Source organism: Canis lupus, chromosome 10 (genome assembly GCF_011100685.1).
Source record: "Canis lupus familiaris isolate Mischka breed German Shepherd chromosome 10, alternate assembly UU_Cfam_GSD_1.0, whole genome shotgun sequence".
Taxonomy (NCBI): domain Eukaryota; kingdom Metazoa; phylum Chordata; class Mammalia; order Carnivora; family Canidae; genus Canis; species Canis lupus.
The window spans coordinates 51,013,302-51,030,373 of NC_049231.1; the positions used below are offsets into that span (position 1 = coordinate 51,013,302).

A 17,072-nucleotide genomic window follows, 5' to 3' on the forward strand; every position below is an offset into this window, starting at 1 on the left:
TCAAGTTAGAGTGGTCAAAGGAGTTCACATTTCCTTTCGATTTAAGTTACTTGCAATGTAACTATTACCTTACTGAAATATTTCTAACCTGTGGCTCACCTGTGTTTTGAATGTTTTTGGAAGTGGTATGAATGGATTGTTCTTGCCTAGACATGCTTGTGGCTGGGCAACTGGTAGGGGTTTGGGTCTGCTACTGAAACAAAGTCCCTCTAGCTAATAGAAGCATATATCAAGGTGCTAAGAATATGAGTCAGAAAATCCCAGTTCTATTTTGTGTACTCTTTGTATAACCTAAGACAATTTACTTCCCTGTCCTAAGTCCCAGTTCCCAAATCCGTAATGTGAGGATGATCACAATAGGTCAATTTTCAACCACCAGGCACCTACCTATTCTTTGTTCTAATTGATTAGTCATATCAGTTGTTAATTATTTTCTATTTATTTATTTATTTACTTGAGAAAGAGAGAGAGAGAGCGCGCGCACCAGCAGGAGGGGCAGAGGGAGAAAGAGAGAGAATATCTCAAGCAGACTCTCGGCTGAATGTGGAGCCTGAGGTGGGGCTTGATCCCACAACCCTGAGATCATGTCCTGAGTGGAAATCAAGAGTCATTTGCTTAACAACTGAGCCACCCAGATGCCCCCATTGTTAATTATTTTCAATATCATTCTTGAATAAGGGTATTTACCTCATGGGAGTCATTGTGATAACTGTATTGCTAAATAGTTATTATTATTATTATTATTATTATATCTATATTTATTATCATAGTCTAAATCAAGAGTCAGCAAACTATGGCCTATGGGCCAAATCTAGGACCCCCCTCCCATCTTTATAGCATGGAGATGTCCCCAGTGAATTCTGACATCAAATTTCTGCAAATAAAAAGCTACATAGGGAACCATGATGTTCAGGTAGGCAATGAATGATATGCATAAATGTGTCCACTTTCTGGTTTCTCCTTGCTCCCTGGTCTCATATTCTGGTGTTAGCCTTTACCTTGCAATACTAGATTAAGGCAAGGACAGAGAGGTATTCCCAGAGAAGGCAGAAAGGAGAAGATGCTTTCTTTGCCAACTTGGTGGAACGTAGGGTCATATTTACTCTTCACAGCACCTGGGTCCTTCAAAACATTATTTGGGTATTAGTTTTGATTTTGCTTCTTCAGAACCAGTAAGTGCGTTAGGAATTTTACTATTTTTTTAAAGTTCTTTTTATCCATATTTCTTTAAAAAGTGGTCACAGTTGCAAGCCTTCAAATAAATCAGGCTGAGCCCAAGGGAAATCAAACACTAGTCACAAAATGATAGAGGTCAAAACCCAAAGAGGCACCTAGGTGGCTCAGTCGGTTAAGTGTCTGCTGTTGGCTCAGGTCCTGATCCCAGGGTGCTGGGATGGAGCCCCACGTTGGGCTCCCTGCTCAGGGGGTAATATGTTTCTCTCTCTGCCTCTGCCTCTGCTTGTGCTGTCTCTCCCTATTTCAAATAAATAAGTAAAATTAAAAAAAAAAAACAAAACCCAAAACACAAGAGGTTCATATACTCTTTCTATTTTTCTTTTTTTTTTTTTAAGATATTATTTGTTTATTCATGAGAGACACAGAGAGAGAGGTAGAGATACAGGCAGAGGGAGAAGCAGGTTTCCTGCGGGGAGCCCGATGTAGGACTCGATCTCAGGGCCCCAGGTCATGCCCTAAACTGAAGACAAATGCTCAACCACTGAGCCACCCAGGTGCCCCAATCCTTTCTATTTTTTTTTTTTTTTTTTTTTTTTTTAGTTTGATTTGACTCTTGTGGGAATTTGTGACTTTGGGAATGCTGAGAATAACCAAGCTTGTGGTACTGGTTTCATTTTACTTCAGAAACAGACTAAGAGGGAAGAGGGTCCATAAGCATGGTTAACTGCTGACTGACTACCTACCATGCACAGAGCATCATGTTCACCTAGGTGTTTTATAGGGACTCAAAGACTTCTTTGAACCTACATGCAAAGTTGTATTACTCTGTGTCCATAATTCAGCTTTAAAAAACTCATGACTTTAGTTTTTTGAAAAGAGAAACTTGAAATGTTTCTTAGTTAATTAATATTTATTTGGTTTCAGGAGAAGATCAGATATCTCTTCCTCTTATTTAGGATATGATTAACTAGCTGCCTTTATCCCAGCTTATAAATATCATGTAATCATTGTTTTCCAGGAAAGATCTGATTTCTCATCAATTGTTTATAGAAGATCAATCAGAAAAGGTGAGAGACAGAGGTTTATGGAAACGCCTCTAACAGTGGTGCGTGTATGGACTGTGCCTTTGCCTGGATTGGAACGCAAACTAGGTCCAAACACTGGAGCTGCAGGGCCCGAGGCCCAGGAATTGCTGAATGACGGAGCTGCTGGGCCAGGCTGATGTCTTGAACAGGCCTTGGGAGCATTTGGCTTTCTCCACAGAGACAGCACAGGAGGACTTCTCAGCCTTGAGGGACCCAGTGTGTGTCTCCTGCCAGGAGAGGCCTCCTGGTCTCCCATTTCCATAGTCTTCTTCAAAAAGGGTTTTCTATCCTTCCCCCAACTTCATCTGAACGGAAAAGATCACTTCTCTTGTTGGAAGGAGAAAGGAGGCCTAAAACAAAGGTGTATTTCTGCTTGTATCACAGATCCTATGCCTTCTCTCTGCTCCTTCTGGCTCCCTCCTCAGCCCCTCGGATAAGATTTGCTCCCAGCAGAGCGTGTGCCTCTTTCCTGTCAAAACTAGCCCTGGAGAGTAGGCCATGGAAGGGAATTCATGCTGAGGTAGTAATGATTAGTATTAACTTTGAAGAGCATTTGTATTTTATCCTGGGAAAACCTCATTAAAAGGTGAAACTACAGCATGAACTTAGAGGTTGTAGACAGTAGGTGGGAGCTCATGGAAGGGCAGTGGAGCTTCTTGGCCCGTTAAAATAACAGTCCACAAAGGTGGCAGCTTACTGCAGTTCATCTCAGATATGAGATCGTACATGAATATATGAACATAATTTAATATAATTTTAACTGTCACCACCTAAACTGGTTGATTCTAGCTTCTCGGAAAGCTAGAGATTTAGAGTCAAATGGTAGAACCAAAGGAAATGATCATCATTTGGCCTTTCAGAAGAAAGTTTCAATCTCTTTTGGCTTTCCTCCAGGGACTCTGAACAGGACACTGAGTGGCTGAAAAGCCAATGTTTTCAATGTATCATAACTGCAATCAGTCCTATGTGTTAATTTTTGGGAAAGGCTAAGTTATAAAAACTTTCATATTGAGGGGAGCACCTCTATGGCTCTGTGGGCTTTTTGTTTTCTTCTTCTTTCTTCTTCTTCTTCTTCCAAAGTTTTTATTTATTTATTCATGAGAGACACAGAGAAAGAGAGAGGCAGAGACATAGGCAGAGGATAGAAGCAGGCTTCCTGCGGGGAGCCCGATGTGGGACTCGATCCTAGGACCCCAGGATGGTGACCTGAGCCAAAGGCAGACACTCTACCCCTGAGCCACCTCTTCTTCTTCTTTCTCCTCTCCTCCTCCTCCTCCTCCTTCACTTCTTTTTGGTGGGAGGAGATGAAAGATTTTGTTTTATTTATTATTTTTTTTTAATTTTTATTTATTTATGATAGTCACACACACAGAGAGAGAGAGAGAGAGGCAGAGACATAGGCAGAGGGAGAAGCAGGTTCCATGCACCGGGAACCCGACGTGGGATTCGATCCCGGGTTTCCAGGATCGCGCCCTGGGCCAAAGGCAGGCGCTAAACTGCTGCGCCACCCAGGGATCCCCCAAAGATTTTGTTTTAGTTAATGTTTTTGTTTTTGCTTTTAAAATGATGAAAAACAAAATGCTTTACTGGCACATGCAAACTTTCCCATAAAATTCTTTTTGGCCATGGACTAAGTACACATACACGGTGCCAGGAGGGGTTTTATGGCTTCCTTTTTTTCCCCCTGCAAAGAGAAAAAAAAAATGATCACAGGATCAAAATAAAGCTAGAACGCAGACCATATTCCAGCCTCATCATTTGAGCCTTTTTAAAAAAAATTTATTCATGAGAGAGACACACACACAGAGAGAGAGAGAGAGAGAGGGGCAGAGACACAGGCAGAGGGAGAAGCAGGCTCCATGCAGGGAGCCCGATGTGGGACTCGATCCTGGGACTCCAGGATCAGGCCCTGGACTGAAGGTGGCGCTAAACCACTGAGCCACCCGGGCTGCCCTACTTTGCCTTTAATAATCACTATAATCCAACTTTGGTTTTGTCAAAAAGAAATAAAATAACCATATTACCTTCTTTCGCTCTGGGCTTCCAGAACAGATGCAAACATGGAGAATTCTGTGAGCTGAGCTGCCACTGCTGTAGTGGTCAGGCATATTTATAAACCTCTCTGATTTGACCAGTGCCCCCCAGGCAGCCTCCTGTAAGCCACATGACAGTCCTTCTGGAGACAAGGACATTGCTCTGTCCTTGCAGGCTCTTCATTACCTGAGTGCTGGCCAGTCAAGGAGCAGGGGGATCCTGGCTGGTTGACAGCCTCAGCTCCAGTCTTTAAAACCAATAGGCCCACTACCACCTTCTAACACCAACACAGCAATCCATTCTGTTGATTGGGTCAATTGCAATCAGATGAGATCAGGGGAACATTTTTTTTTCTATTAGGGGTAACTGACCCATCAGACTAGAGTTCAGGAAGTAAACAAAAGCTTTCTCAGAATTCTTATTCTCCTGTTTTTGAGCAGGAGTGACATCCTTCTGTGGCCCTCCCTGAATATCAACTTCCTACTCCAGAAAGAAAGCAAGATTATTGATTATTCTATAGAAAAGATACTTATTTTTACGTAGTCATACACACTCCGTATCATGAATATAAACATTACATTTGAACTTCATTGGGATCGGGGCAAACTTTGTAATCATAAACATACTGGAGGGGAAAAAAATCATAAAATGTCAACAGACATCACTTCATAAGAATTTAATATTTCTGTATGACAAGAGAAACTATAAATAAAATCAAAAGTCAAATGACAAATGGGAAGATATTTATAACACATATAACAGGAAAGAATTAATATGCTTTACTGGTAAGGGATTCTTACGTAGCAATAAGAAAAAATCCCTATTATTCTGTTGTTAAAGTGGACAAACAAGGCAATCTTGAAAAATAAGCTGAAGGACTTACACCATTAGATATTATAGTAATTAAGACATTGTGATATTGGCTCAATAATGAAACTAGTCAACCAATGGAACAGAATGGAGGAACAGAATCACATATATATGGTCACCTGGTTTATGACAAAGGCAATAAATATTGTAGGCAGAGAGTAAAGATGTTCTTTCCATTAAATGATGCTGGGTAAATTGACTATCTGTATGGAATAAAATGTATCTGGACCCATACCTCATAACATACACAAAAATCAATTCCAAATGGATTACAGATCTAAATATGAAAGAAAAAAAATAAAACTCTCAGAGGAAAACCCAGAAGAATACTTTCATGTTCTTGCAATGGGCAAAGATTATTTAAGCAGTCACAAAAAGCATTAACCATTAAGGAAAAAAATGGATAAATTGACCATTAAAAAAAGATTTTATTTATTTATTTCAGAGAGAGCAAAGCATGCAAGCATGAATGGGGTGGGGGGACAGAGGGAGAAGCAGACTCCCTGCTCAGCAGGGAACAAGATGTGGGGCTCCATTCTAGGACACTGGAATCATGACCTGAGCTGAAGGCAGATGATTAACCCACTGAGCCACCTAGGCACCCCAATAAACTGACCATTTTATATAAAAAAACTTCTGTCTATCCAAAGATATCATTAACAGAGCAAAAGGAGAATGTAGTAACAAAAGATATTTAATGCATGCATATCTCCAACTTACTAAACAGAAAAAGGAGCAAAGATTTGAAAAGATACTTTGCAAAAGAATATATCTAAACTGCCAATAAACATATGAAAAGGATCTCAGTATCAGTCATCAGGAAAATTCAAACTAAAACCACAATAAGATGGGACACCTGGGTGGCTCAGTGGTTGAGCGTCTGGCTTTGGCTCAGGTTGTGATCCCGGGGTCCTGGGATCAAGTCCCGCATTGGGCTCCCCTCAGGGAGCCTGCTTCTGCCTCTGCCTATGCCTCTGTCTCTCTCTCTGTCTCTCATGAATAAATAAAATCTTAAAAAAAAATACAATGAGATACTGTTATACACCCATCAGAATGGCTAAAATTGAAAAGACTGATGATACTAAATGTTGGCAAGAATATGAAGCAACTAAAACTCTCATATATTATTGATGCGATGTAAATTGGTATGACCACTTTGGAAAACTGTTTGACAATATCTATTAAAGCCAAATATATATGTTTAGCAATTCCATGCCTACTTAACTATCCAGCAGAAATGTGGATGTGGACATATACCATTCTCCAAAAGACACGTATGGCAGCGCTATTCATAACAGTACTGAATGGGAATATGCCTAACTGCTCACTACTAGATAAATAAATTGTCATATATTCACACAGTGGAATTCCATCAAAAATAAGAAGAAATCTACAACTATACGCAACAACATGAATCAATCTCACAAACATGTATCGTGGGAAAGGACCAGACACAGAACAGAACATACCTGTGTATAAACTCCATTTATATAAAGTACAAAAACAGGTAAAATAATCTTTCTGTTGTGCAGTGAGAGTGGGAATCATCCCTTCTGAAAGGTGTTTTGAAAAAATAGCAGAATGGGTCAAGGATCTTAAAAAACTTCATGCCTATTGACTTCCTAAACTCTATCCTAAGGAAGGAATTATAGATGCCCATGCAGATTTACATGAAGTATGCAAGAGTTCTTATAATAATAAAAAGTCAAAAACTGATAAATATATATAATAGAGTAGTAATTAAATAAATTTTGGTATATTAACATTGATGAAGTATTACATAATCCCTAAATATCAGGGCTTTCTTAAAGTCTTTTTTTAATTTTTTAAATTTTTATTTATTTATGATAGTCACAGAGAGAGAGAGAGAGGCGGAGACATAGGCAGAGGGAGAAGCAGGCTCCATGCGCCGGGAGCCCTACATGGGATTCGATCCCGGGTCTCCAAGATCGCACCCTGGGCCAAAGGCAGGCGCCAAACCGCTGCACCACCCAGGGATCAAAATATCAGGTTTTTGAAGAATATTTAATATTATCCAATAGTCATGATTTCACATTCGGTAAAAAACGTAGAACAGAAGCCTATTTATATAATGCAGTCCCAGCTCTATTATACATACCCTCATATACACATATACATACATACATACAAGAAGGAGGGAAAAATACCACCAGGTCAATAATTGTCATTTCAGTGAGCTTTTACATTTTCTTCTTTAAAAAATTTTCCCTATTAGGGATCCCTGGGTTGTGCAGCAGTTTGGCGCCTGCCTTTGGCCCGGGGCGCAATCCTGGAGACCCGGGATTGAATCCCACGTTGGGCTCCCAGTGCATGGAGCCCGCTTCTCCCTCTGCCTGTGTCTCTGCCTCTCTCTCTCTCTGTGTGACTATCATAAAAAAAATTTTTTTTCCCTATTAGTCCCTAGGGTTAATTCCCAGGTTCTGTCACAGTCTTGAACCTATCACTAAACATGACTCAATACCTCTTTTGTTCTCCAGAGGGATTACAATAGGACCAAATGTTAATTTTTGCTGATTCTGTAAGAAAGACAGATGAGAGTTTTACACCACACAGCTCAGAGCAATTCAAATGTTTCCTTCAGGTGTGTCTTGTGATGGTTGATATTATGTATCCACTTGACTGGGCCACAGGATACCCAGATAACTAGTTATCATTATTTCTAGGTGTGTCTGCGAGGAGGTTCCAGAAAAGATTAGCATCTGAATCTGTAGACTTTGAGTAAGGCAGATTGCCCTCCAATGTGTGTGGGCTTTATTTAATCCATTGAATACGGTCTGAATACCGCAAAAGGCGGAGGAAGGGAGAAATACTTCTGTCTGCCCAATTACTTGAGTTGGACATTGGTATTCTCCTGCCTTCTGAAACTTACTCCATAGGATCTCTGGATCTTGGGTCTTCAAACTTGGACTAGAACTTATACCATTAGTTCTTTTGGTTTTCAGGCCTTTTGACTTAGATTGGAACTACATCACCAGCTTTCCTGAGTCTCCAACTTGCAGATGGCAAGTAACAGGACTTCTCAGTCTCTAGAACCATATAAGTCAAATACTTATATTAAGTCTCTTTATATATATCCTACTGGGTAACATACATATCACTTTATGTATATATCCCATTAGTCATATATCTCCTTATGTATATATCCTACTTGTTCTGATTTTCTGGGTAACTCTAATACATGCCTCAGCTCTCAGTTCTCCCCAGCTATAAGCCAAAGTTTCCCCTGTAGTCTTTCCCTGGGTAGCACCACACTGGCTAGTTTCTGGCTTCCACAATTCCAGAGCTTCCAGATCTCTCTCCCTTTCTTATGCAGAACAATTCATTTTCCAAATATGCATACAGCCATCACTCAGCATAAACAAACAAAAATTCTTGTCAGTTTGAAAGTTTTCTACAATTAGTTGCTATGACTTTCAGAATCAGAAAGTTCTGAAATACTCATAGCAACTCAGTAGGGGGAAATATTTCTCTAGGCAGCCCCAGTACTAATGAAAACATGTAATCTGCAAGATCGAGTCCAACTAGTTAAAATTAATCTAAGGGCCAGAAATTCCTCAGCCTAAAAAAATATGCATATCAGGTACAAATTTGTCTGATAATTTGAATTATCCATGCAGCAGCTCCCCTTGGTGACAGCGGAGATCGGAGAACTATTTGTATTAGTAGTAGTCTTATATAACAGGGATCAATAACCAGATGAAATAGTTAATTCTGGACCCAAAGAGAATAGTGGCATGAGCAAACATAAGAATTAGGTGTTTGGAAGCTCATTTCTGCTTGGCTTTTTTAGTAGTAGCATAATTATCTTCCTGAAATCTCTAGTGTCCTAAGATGCTTAAATTATTAATCTAGACCTTTCTCCTTTTCTAATATTTGAATTCAATGTTATTAATTTCCCTCTTAGTAATGCTTTCATTGCACCCCACAAATTTTGTTAAGTTGTATTTTCGTTCAGCTCAAAATATTTAAAACATTGAGAATTACTCTTTTATTCTTTGACCATGGTGTTATATAGAAGCATGTTGTGGGGTACCTGGGTGGCTCAGTTGGTTGAGCATCTGACTCCTGATTTCAGCACAAGTCGTGATCTCAGGGTCCTGGGATAGAGCGTTCCCCCCTCTGCCCCTTGCTTCCCATGCCACCCAGCTTAGTAGAGTCTGCTTGTCTCCCTCTCTCTCTACCCTTTCCCTCCTCCCCCCTCTGCTCTCTTTCTCAAATATATAAATACATTTTTAAAAAAAAATAGAAGTGTGTTGTTTAATCACCAAATATTTTGGAATTTCCACCTATCTTTCTATTATTGATTTTCTAGTTTAATTCAATTGTGGTCGGAGAGCATACTTTGTATGATTTTCATTCTTCTAAACTTGTTGATGTGTGTTTTATGGCCCAGAATGTAGCCTATTTTGGTGACTGTCCCAGCAGGCTTGAGAAGACTATGTATTCTGCTGCTGTGGGATAAGCTATTTAATAAAGATCAATTAGTTCCAGTTGATTAATGGCTCAGTTCAACTATATCCTTACCGATTTTCTGCCTATTGGATATGTCAGTTACTCATGGAGGCGTGCTTAATTCTGCAACTATAATAGTGGATTCATCTATTTCTCCTTCCAATTCTATCAGTTTTGCTTCACATATTTTGATGCTTTGTTGTTAGACACATACAGATTCAGGATTAGTATGGTTTTTTTTTTTTGAGAATTGACCCCTTTATTATGAATAATTTTTCTTAAAAAAAAATTTTTTTCTTGATATTATTGATACTGCCATTATAGTTTTTCTGAAGGCTGCTTTGCCTGAAATTAATGTAGCTACTCCATATTTCTTTTGATGGGTGTTCCCATGGTTTATCTTTCTCTATCCTTTTTTTTAATCTGTATGTGTCTGTACACTTAAAGTGGGCTTCCTATGCACAACATATGGTTTTTGGCCATCCTCTCAGTCTCTTTTAATTGGTATTTTTCTGTTCACATTGAAAATGATTATTGGGGTACCTGGCTGGTTCAACTGGAAGGCCATGCGGCTCTTGATCTTGGGGTTGTGAGGTTGAGCCCCACTTTGGGTGTAGAGATTACTTAAAAATAAAACCTCAAAAAATAAAAAAAAATGAAATGATTATTGATATAATTGGATTAATAGCTACAATTGTTGCAACTGTTTTCTATTCGTTGCATTTGTTCTTTGTTTCTTGTGTTCCCCTTTTTCTGCCTTCTCTGTTTAACTGGGTATTTAATATTATTATATTCTCTCTTAAAACATCAATGATACCTTTCTAAAACTTTAAAAAACATGTTTGTCTTGAAGTTTGCAATATACGTTTACAACTAATCTATTTTAAAATAACATTGTATTGTTTGTTCATTGGTAGGATGGGTACCCTATAAAAAAGTATTCCCAGTTCTGCCTTCTTATCACTTATAATTTGCTGTCATTCATTTCACTTATTTATAAGCTATAGTGACCCAGTACATTACTACTATTGTTATTTTTTAAACAAGCAGCTGTCTATTAGATTAATTAAGAATAACAAAAATGTAAGATTTTATTTTACTTTCATTAGTTTCTTGTCCAACATCTTTTTGTCTCTTTTTTAAAAATGTAGATTGGAGTTTCTGGCCTCTATAGTTTTCCTCCTCTGTGAAGAACTTTTAACATTTTTTTCAAGGGCCCATCTACTGGTGACAAATTCCTTCACTTCTGTTTGTCTGAAAAAGCCTTTATTTCTCCTTTACTTTTTAGGACAATGTCACAGGATACAATTCAGTGGTTTTTAAATTTCAACACACTAATTATTTCATTCCATTCTCTTCTTGTTTGTATGGTTTCTAAGGAGAAGTCTGATGTGATTCTTATCGTTGTTGCTCTGTAATTAAGGTGGTTTTTTTTCCCCTTTGGCTTCCTTCAGGATTTTTCTCATCTGAAGGCAAATAGATTTATTTAAACAAAATTTGTCTAGACAAAAATAGATTTGTCTAAACAGAAATAATTAAATGTTATATGATCAAGAAAGACAAAGCAAAATGAATGCCACAATGATAAAGTTAAGGCTTTATCATTTTAGGATAAACTAAAAAATACTTGCAATGGTGGGAAAAGGGTTAATAGTCTTAAGAAATAAAAAGCTTACTAATAAGATAAAGCTTAATGTTGTAAAAGAAAAATATGCAAAGAACATGAAAAGGAAACTCAGAAAAGAAGAAATTAAACTGGACAATAAACATTTAACAAAAAAAAATCTTTGGTAACTGCAAATGAAATTAATTTAAGAAGAGGATATATTTTTTAACCTCTCAGGTTGACAAAGATGTAAAAATGTTTGTTGCATATGGAAAAGGGTACTATCCTAATCAGCTAATGGTATGTATAGTGTTACAATTCTGGAGGGCCATTTGGTAAATTTTATTAAATTTCTTCGAAACATCCATTTCTTTTGATTCAGCAGTTGTACTTCTAGGAATTTATTCTGAGGAATTAATTGGACAAATAGACTACAATGTATGTATAGAGATGTGTATCATGGTAATGTTTGTAATAGCGAAAAATTGGCAACACCTTGAAGGTCCAAAAAGAGTGTTTGTTTTTTAAGTTAATTTAAAAAAACAAAAAGTGAGAGATGCAAGATAAGAGAGAAAAAGATTGTTTGATATAGGCAAACAGGTCCTTATATCATAAAGACTTGCCTTCCTAAGTGGCAATCCCTCATAGACGGAGAATGGAAAGAGCAGAATGTAATGTGACATCCTATACATATGACATTGTCTCATCTCTGAAGACCCAGAAGTTTGCACCTCCTGGAAGGTGGGGCTTACCTCCTAGGTCCCACAAACACTCATCATCCTGTCCTCAGGTTCTTTATGTAGCACTGCCTGTTACTTCCTTTGAAAGCTGGAAATGTAGCTCCTTCATTCAAAAACATCCTCTTGAGGACAGGCAGACAGGGTCTCCGGCTTTGTCAGTCTTACCCTGGGAAAACTGGTAATAGCAGAATGTTACTTCTCGGGCCAGAAGGCGAGGAAGGGAAATCAGAATATAGTAGTTACTCAATAAATCCTTGGATGTAGCCAAGGCAGCCAAGATACGATGTCAGCATGCCCAGTTCCATCCCAATCCCACAGAGTGCAATGAACTACTATAAATGAAGGGCCTGGAACTCAGAGCAAGGCCCATATTCCTGGGATTTTCCCATATAACTTCCCATTTTGTATTAACTCTGTTACTCATGGCTGTCATGTTCTCGGATCCTCTGACCTTTCTTTGGCTCCAGACCTAGGCTCCTGAGTCTCATATCAAGTGCCTTCATTATGGAGACCCTTTTCAGGGAAGCCACTCCAGCCTGGCTGGACTACCTGGCCTCTTGGCATTCCATCCCCATCATTAACCAGGGAAACTAGGATGTGCCAATTCCATGCTTTTTCCCAATCTTGGTGGTCCCATACACCCCATACCAATGTCTCCTCCATCTCAGGAAAGAGGGATCAGAGCAAAGGAATATATTTATTAGATCAAAGAACATTAGAGTTAGAAGGAACAATATTTGTCATTTAGCTAAACTGACCTCATCTAAAATGAAATGACTCGCTCATGGTTGCACAGCTAATTCCAATGTAACATGACACCTGACTACCAGGTTGGGCTTTTTTACTTTATTTAAAACAAAATTTTATTTTATTTATTTTTATTTTTTATTTTTACCAATTTCTACAATTCCTGAGATCTATGAGTACACCTACCTGTGATTCAGTCTAAATAGAAACAGACCACAGCACAGATCTGTCCATGTTTTTGTTCCTCTTACAAGAAGGAGATCAATGTGCCATGGCTTTTTCAAAGCTCTCTGCTACCTGATTGTTTGACCTTCCTTCTAGGGAGAATGAAGCAGGCCTAGTGGGGTCTCAGTCTGGACGTTGATGCCCAAGGAGTCCAGGAGAAGAGAGAAGCAGAATAAAGGAACAAAAATATACCTGAAAGAATGCTCAGGTACTAGCCAGGAGAAGCCCCATTTCTTTTTGAAGGGGAGGTAGGACACAAAAGTCAACAGCCAAGCAAATATCAGGAACAGTCTTTGGTGTTTGGGGCTGGTGGTTGTGGACAGGAGGGATGTGAAAGATGTAAAAGGAGAATTGAAAGGAATTAAGGTGTAGTTGGTGAATGGGCCAATGAGGCCAGAGGACAAACTCCTCCATGGCTGCTGAATGAAGGTGTGGGGTAAAACTGACTTAACTGAAAATTACAAAAGGGGAGGTGTGGAAAACCACCTAGTTATGCACCTCCTACCTGCAGTCATAGAGCACAGCAAATCCTGATAACCCAACTCAATGACTCACTGAGTCCAATTTTACAGTTATTGAAAGTCATTAGAGTCAGTGAAAAAGTTCTCCAGACCTCTTCCCACAACCGTCCCAGCCACACCGCCTTAGAAGGATTGTAGGAGTTCTCCTATAATCCCTAAGGCATTGGACATCTCACCAAGTTTTCTGACTCAATCACGGAAAATCTATAATTATTTTGCCTGAAAACAGAATCCCTAAATGTTTGTACCACTAGTGTTAAAGTCTCTTTACTTAAACCTTTAGAGTCAGCTATGACTTTCTTCCATTCATTCACTCAGCAAATATTACTGAGTGCTTACTACATTATGTACACTGGGCAAGGTTCTGGGATATCCAATGGTCAATAAAACAAACAGATACTTGTCTTATGGGACAGACACTCCTGTACTCATGAAACTGTATTGAATCTGTCTTCATAATGTTGGTCATATTAATTCTTTTCCTCTACCATCATTCCAGTTTAGTATTCCATCACCCTGAACTTTACCTCCTGTCTCCTTGTTTGCATTATCTCCTGAACTCTGATCTACCTTAGACTCTACTCATTCCTAAATACGATACAGCATCTGTAACACATGAGATTTACTAATATAAATTCCTGGGTCTCAGCCCAGACCTACTGAATAAGAAGGGTGGTAGGGTCCCAAGAATCTACATTGATTTTAAAGCTAACTCTAGGATCCTGATTCATGTCACTCTCAAATGCAATTTCATTTGCTCGAACTGCTTAAAGAAATTTTCATTGTCTGCAGAAGAAAATAACATATTAGCTTGGCATTCAGTATTCCCACCTATCTATCCCAACTCTCTTTTACTAAAATTTTAGTCCACCTTTAATTACATAACCTTGAGAAAAATCACTCATACTGGCAGGTACAAAATCAAGGACATGGTCTTTATTATCCTGTGTTACAGAAACTCTTCTGCAATGAGTTTAGTGAAAAATTTGATGTAATAATATATTTATGCTCTTCTCTAAGTACTGTTGTAGTGATGAGTTTCATCCCTCATTCCTGTCTCTTTCCTCTCCTGTTTTCATTCCTTTCTGCTTCATGGTTCTCTTCCTGATTTTTTTTCTCATAAATAGTCATACTCATACTCGCTAAAGCCAACTAGTTTGTTCTTATGTTGTTAATCACAAAGTAATATGTGTTTGTTGTAAAAAAATTTAATTACATGGAGGAAAAATACAATAAAAAGTTAAAAGTGCCCTCTCCCTTCAATCTCAAGCCTACTCTTGGGAGGTAATCCCTCTTAACAGTTTGGTGACACAAAGCTCTTTAACTTTACTTATATTCCCACTTTCCCTAGGGAGCATGCACCTGCTCTCTGGACCGCTTTTACCCTCCCAAACACCCCCGTCCCTGTAGTGGCTCAGATAAGGTTTTCTCCCTGACGTCATTACCCATCCAAGTCTTGCATGCCACCTGAGGACACCGAGGACAATTGCTCCTTTCCAGTACCTTCTTTCTGACTACAAGCAAGAGACTGGCTAGTAGTGCACTGTTATTTTCCTGACTTCCTCTCAAAAAGTTTAATTGCTACTAAAACTGTCCTTTCTACTATCACCTATTTGGAGGCCCCCTGTTGCGTGCACCACTGGAGAAGCTGATTGGGACTTTTGATAATACAGCTTTGAATGTATGCCCCCTAATCACAAACCTCCAGAGAAGCAACGGAGTGACATAGACTCATACAAAAGTGTAGATGACCAGGAGAGTTTCTGGCTACAATCTTAGTCATAGGAACGGTGCACAGAGGAGGGCAGGAATGGGGTCTAGACTAGTGAGTGCTAGGAATCTGGACTTTCCCGATCCTATATGATATCCACTATCCATCCTTGAGGGGAACCATATAGTTTGAAAAGTCATTTTCAGTATTGGAAGACATTTTTAAAATTCAAAGGCAAATAAAAACAATCTCTCATTATTTTCATAATGAAAACAACTGCAAATAAAGCTAAGAACATTTCCCAGGCTGGTGAGGTTGTGCAGAAGGTAATGATTTCGAAGATGAGTATGTGTAGAGGCTGTCAGAATCTCTGTGGGAGTATGTTATGAGATTTTACATTTATCTAAATAAGGTATGTGTTCAAAAAGGTTGGGTAATGCTGCCCTAAATCAACTTGCTCTTCCTTTTTGGGGAAGAGAGGGTGAGAATTCAAAGCCAAGCCAAGAGGGGAGCCCTCTGATGGCCACATACTCCAACAGCTTCCCCTTGTGCCTAGCAAACGACATTCTTCCAAAAGATTATATATAATTTTAAAGCGTTCCCTGGAGTCTTCAACGTACAACTTTTAAAAATTACTGGAGCCACCTCCCTGTAACCCAGGTGACCATCGCCTCTTATTTTATGTGCTGTATATTCACCGTGTCCCGGGTCAAGGCTACTTCAAATCATACCTTCCTGGAAAGCACAGTGCTTTTTATCAACAGCTTGATTCATGACCCGCAAAAATCCATAGCCCTCCGTGACCCTTCTAAAAAGCCTGCCTTTCACACCACGTCCTTTCAGAGGGAATAAAACATCCTCATTTCTACCAGTGCATTGGCTAGAAACACTACCTGGACTTGTGGTTTATTTGAGAGACTTGTGTCCAGGGGAGAGGCCCCACAGATAGAGAGCTGATCTCACCATGCAACTGAGAGCAATATGTAGCAGCCTGTTCTCTGCAGAGAAAACGGGGATAGGAATTTGCACACCATCATGAAGGCAGCTTAGGCTGGCAGGTAGCATATTCTGAGCCTTACTGGTTCTCATAACCTCTCTCCATCTGTTTTCATAACCTCATGACTGTTATGTCATGGCAGGGGAAGGGGGTGGGCGTCGCAGGGAAGGGAGGAAAAATTGGCCAGGAGAATAAATCAGGTATTTAATTTGCTGAGGGGGAAAAAAACCCTAGCAATCTGATAGATCTTTGCCAACACCTATTAAAATGAATGTTTTAAGAAAGAAAAAACGGTTACCTATGGTGCGGTGTTTCCTCTGTGTTTGGCTAATTGTAAGTCAGGCAGCTAGCAGGAAATCATAATTGAAAGGAATCCAAATAAAACAGAATCTCCTCTATCATTCATGGCTGCTTAGCAAAGCTCACTTTATACCAAAAAAAATCAAGTGTTAATTGCAGAATTGGGGTGCAGGAAGGCTTTATTTTATACAGCCAAAACAGGAGCGATGATGAATGAACTTTTAGCTGTTTGTGATTAAAAAGGTAATTTGAATGAGTACCTCCTGAAGCTGGGAGCCTGGCGCTGAAGTGGTACACTGCTTCCCTACAGCGATAGGACAAGAAAAGGAGAAACTGGCCCAGCCTGCATAGTCCTGACCGTTGCTCTAAGAGCTAGGAGGTTCAGGTGACTTGTGATGATAGATCCTGTTCCCTCAGAAATGGAGGAAGGAAGTTGCCACCTCTGGATAAACCTACAACGGTGTTATAGCACCTCTCAGGTATAGAAATGTAAACATAGCATTATAGGAGATCCCATGAAATGTCAGGAAGGATTGCCCGGTGGTGAAGACTGAAATAAGGCTGATGCTCACACTGGGAAGGATGCA

At 39.3% G+C, this 17,072-nt stretch overlaps 2 long non-coding RNA genes across 17 annotated transcripts in view; one reads left to right on the forward strand and one right to left on the reverse strand.

The window, feature by feature from the left end:
- The window catches only part of LOC102155569, a 72,900-nt gene that overhangs the window by 31,127 nt on the left and 24,701 nt on the right, over window positions 1–17,072 (forward strand). For 13 of the 15 annotated variants that reach the window (XR_005365920.1, XR_005365921.1, XR_005365950.1 and 10 more), the window contains one exon: window positions 2,195–2,639. The exons of 1 other annotated variant lie outside the window; for it this stretch is intronic. This is a non-coding gene — a long non-coding RNA (uncharacterized LOC102155569). Of the gene's footprint in view, window positions 1–2,194; window positions 2,640–13,052; window positions 13,071–17,072 lie in introns of those variants that run through there. One more of the 15 variants, XR_005365929.1, reaches the window with a different exon arrangement.
- Window positions 3,741–17,072, reverse strand: part of LOC111097743 — a 78,541-nt gene continuing 65,209 nt past the window's right edge. Inside the window, exons 2-3 of one of the 2 annotated variants that reach the window (XR_005365952.1) lie at window positions 11,997–12,159; window positions 3,741–3,945 (exon numbers count right to left, since the gene is read on the reverse strand). This is a non-coding gene — a long non-coding RNA (uncharacterized LOC111097743). Of the gene's footprint in view, window positions 3,946–10,795; window positions 11,105–11,996; window positions 12,160–17,072 lie in introns of those variants that run through there. The other variant, XR_005365951.1, reaches the window with a different exon arrangement.